General features: G+C 33.2%; 1 long non-coding RNA gene across 1 annotated transcript; it reads right to left on the reverse strand.

Annotated features, from left to right (window-relative positions):
- Window positions 1–738: 738 nt before the first annotated feature.
- LOC141972176 (uncharacterized) lies at window positions 739–3,689 on the reverse strand. Its single transcript, XR_012635349.1, has 3 exons — window positions 3,523–3,689; window positions 3,166–3,223; window positions 739–936 (listed from the first exon to the last, which is right to left on the reverse strand). It is a non-coding gene; the product is annotated as an uncharacterized LOC141972176 (long non-coding RNA).
- Window positions 3,690–4,327: the final 638 nt, after the last annotated feature.

Here is a 4,327-nt window from a genome sequence, read left to right on the forward strand (position 1 = left end):
ATAGGGAGAACAAACCATGATATAGGAGAGGTATAATGCTCAAAGTAGGAACCGTAGTGTTTGATGGCACTGTGCAGTTATGGAGTGTAGGGGGGGAGTAGTTATATGGAAAGGAAAGGGAAAAGGACATTCTAGGGTAGAGAAATATACTAAGGAATTACACCTTGGCATGAAAATAGAATTCAGTTAGGAATATGATATTAATAAAGATTTTAAGCAAACCCAGAATTCTTAAACTTCTGTGTTTCCACTAACTGGAATATTTTTTTTGATCTCCTTCAAAGACAATGTGATATGAGGAGGGGAAGTTGTTATTTGTGGGGTCTGAGAGTTAGAGAAGTCTTGGTAGGGAAGGAAATAAGTAAGGACAGTTTGCTCTTAAGGTATACCGTGATTATAGACAACTCTGGTCATTTAACTAGCAATGAATATTGAATTTAATTTACTCATGTAACAATAGCCAGAGAGGCAATTAAAGACAGAATTCCATTTCAATATCTACATATAGTATCCACAAATATCCAGAGCAGACAATGTGTGGCCATGTTTATGTCAAAATGGAAAGAATAGGTGTAAAAACAAGCCAAGAAAATTTCTTCAGCTTTACTTTAGTTACAACAGGAATATTGGAATGATAACCAATTGATTTGTAAGAAAAGCAATACACCCAATGAAAGCCAACATGGCTTTATTAGGACCTCTAACAAATCTTTTGAATAAAGGAGAAGCAGTAAAAGCAGTAGAAGCAGTTCATCTGACAAAACACAGCTGATTCTAAGTTTCTTACCCAGGCAATAGAGTGTGAACTAGGGATTTGGGGGACAAAGTTTACATCCTAAGTGTCCCGTTCTGGGCATCAGACTTCACAAAAGATAAAGATGGTGCTGGTCTGTGGTCCACAGTAGAGCAGGGAGAATCAGGTTTATAAATGATTACCTGTGAAAAGAAAATTAAAGACATATGTCTCTTTAGTTTACAGATGAACACAGAGACAAAAAATAAGACAACTATGCAAACATGTAAAAGGCTACTGTCATAAGGTAGGGAATAATAAAGGGGAATGAGAACAAAGACTGAGAGGTTTAATTCACAGTCAGAGAGACTGATTTGAGAAAATCTTTCTAGTAAGAAGAACAGCAAATTATGTATTAGAGTGGAATGCCTGAAGAAGTTGTGGAAAGGTTCTTACCTTTACAAAGAGGCTGCATAAGCTTTTGTCATATATTACATAGATATGCAAGTCATGTCCAGAAGCAGAAGACCAAAGTGGATGATCTTCTGATGTCAGCCCTAGTATTCCATGTTTCTGCATTTCTCTGTTACCTAATGATGAAGCCAACTGTTCTGATAATATTATATATTGAACTAGATATATTCCAATACATATTGGATTAGGGATGTATATCTATAGAATGCTTCCAGTAGTGAGACAGTGAGTTCTCTATATTAAGCTATGACAGCTGGGACATTTAGGCATATCTGAGCCAAACTGAACTGAATCTCCTATATCTCACACTGATCCGGACAAGAAGTCTGTTCTCTGCGTTTTTCTCTCCCCTCCATCTCTGTTCATTCTATCAATTAAACCTTCAGTGAAAGAAAATACTCCTGATGAAATTTCTGTGGGAGAAGTTTTGATTTAGATTGATCCATACTTCCTTTTCAAAAAGCTTATGCTGGAAAATTCCTAGCCATTTCTTCTACAGGTTAATGTAATCAGCTTCTGTTGTTTGATTTTTGTAGGAACATTTTTGTTGTACTTCCCTAAAGGAGAAAATACATTGAAGGAGAAAGAAAAATACCCTGTCTATAACAAATGTCTATAAACATTTTTTCATCTTTAAAGATCTCTGAATTATTTAAAATATGTGTCTCTAGTCCTGAAATCATTCATGTATTTCCTAAGCCTTGTACTCTTTTTGTTTAATGAGGCTAACCATACATGTAATGGTAAAGCTATGTAAAGATTTATGGAGCTGAAATCTACTATCTATTTTAGTATATTTTTAAAGTTTGTCTTTGCAATACATTATCTACCTGGAAGATAATATGAAAATACATTTTTTTCTATTAATCTGTAAATTAAATGGTTCTAGTTAAGTTGCAATATTATGAGAAAAAACACAGCATACAAGAACCCACTTAGTTCTTGGATATTGGAATAATGAACTGTAGAATCATAAGAGCTTATAAAATTTTAAGTGGCCTCAAAACCTTTAACTTCTCAGCAATGACCTAAAAAAGTTTTCTGACTGTTTTAAGGCAAACGGTATTATTAACCTTTCAGAAAACAAATAGTATTACTTTCATTTTCATAAGTTTAGCAAATAATAAGACTTTCTTGATAGGAAAAGATAAGAGTTGAAAAGTCTTTAGATTGTATTTGATAGGAGTTTCTTTTGAGAAAAATAATTAAAAATACAATATTTTGTTAATGATTAAAAATTTTATTAATAAATACCAGCCTCCAAGTAGGAGAATTGCAACTAATTTATAAGTACAATAATAATAATAATTTAATATGTAAATTAACTTATCACTTCAATTAACAAAGTAGGGCAGTTTACAAACTGGTATTGCATTTACATCTCATTATGTTGAAGATTATATATGATTTTAGGAAACTCAGGTTAAGGCAGCAATCATAAAATATTCAGGAGAGTCTAACAACATACATAGAACCAATATATATTTTCATTTTTTTAAACTGTAGTTGTAATTCAGTTGTACTTTTCTTTCAAAAGCAGCAGACATATCTGCCATTCTTCATAATTCCTTAACAGGTATTCTGATTTTACCCCCAAAGCAGTTAACACTTGTCACAGTGTTCACCTTGTAATTGCAGGAACCTTTTTTATTGTCTGTACAAACCGAATTTTGAACATCATAGGTTTCTTGGAGGAAGTTGGGGCAAGTGGGGGTAAAGTAGCTAAATGACCTTGCATTCAGTTGACACAGCACAAATTCAGGAAGGTTTTATTCCAAACATTGCAAAGGTAATCTATCACAATTTTAGGTGTTTGCACCTATTCATAAATACAGCAAGACCATGGTGGAAGCTGGCCCACCAATATATAATTTTCCCCAGTGAAAGATATAACTATTATGTTCAAAAACCAACAAAGTAAAAACCCATCTCAAAATACCCATTGATTAGAAGTGTACCTTTAGCCAAAATGAATGCAGTCAGGCTTTTCACGAAGTTTACTCTTTATCCATATCCCTGAAACAGAGAAGTCTCTCTATTAATAACCCTATATTGAAGTTTAAAAAACAGAGGCACAGAAATTTCAGAGGGCTTGTCCCAAATTACTTCAGGATTCTCTGTTATATCCAGGAATTAAATCAGAAACTGGCATCAAAGTATGCTTCCATAACTGTAAATCTAGTCTTCTATTTTTGCTCTTAAGAAGGAACGATATTTCTCCCTTATCCTATTGTTATCTTCTATGAATGGCTTGTCAACCTTTCCATAGCGGATTTTTTTTTTTTTTTTTTTTTTTTTGTCTATTTTTCTATTACCTGTTCTTTTACATCTTGGAGAAAAAACTGCTGCCATGAGCCTGAGGGCCATTTTGTCTTTAGGAGTCACAGGTGAAACTGCCTCTATTTCTCCTCTTGATGGTGAATATTTTAGCTGGTGCTGAATTTTCTCCTCTTTTCTTCTCTTCCAGAAGAAAAGCAGCATATCCTTACCAAGGCATCCTTGAAATAAAGTGAACACATTATTCACTGCTTTAATTTTATACAGATAGTAAATGCATCATTTTGGAAATAACCTAATGGCACAATAAAATTGTTTAATTTTAATGGCTATCTGTAGGTATCTGATTACCCTCTGTAAAGTATATGGTAAAACACACAGAGCACATGACAGATATAAACCCTCAGTAATTACGGCAAATGAATTTGCTCTATTTTAAGGGTTAGGAGTTTTATTAAATATGACTTAGGTAAGCCTCAGCAAATTATTTATTGGACAATAATCCTTAAAACGAATTTACTTTTTCTGGTGGTTGACCAGTCATAGCTGTTTAACAAGCCATTCATAATAAAATAAGTACAGGCATAAATGCTGCATAAACATCAACCAAGCCATTTTAAATTAATGTAATCATCTGTTTATAATACTTGGTTTGATTCAGTGATTATAGCAGCCTTTTGCAAGAAAAGAAAACCAGCCAAGGTTATTTTGTTTGGCTTTATTTTGTATATCTACTTCTTGTAGGTTTGTGGGGAAAACATTGACATAATAATAATAATGTCATGCAATGAACTTGTAAATCACAGATTTGATGTGTACATTTTTTTTTGCCCAAGATAGTTA

The sequence above is a fragment of the Athene noctua genome, chromosome 1, assembly GCF_965140245.1.
Source record: "Athene noctua chromosome 1, bAthNoc1.hap1.1, whole genome shotgun sequence".
Classification (NCBI taxonomy): domain Eukaryota; kingdom Metazoa; phylum Chordata; class Aves; order Strigiformes; family Strigidae; genus Athene; species Athene noctua.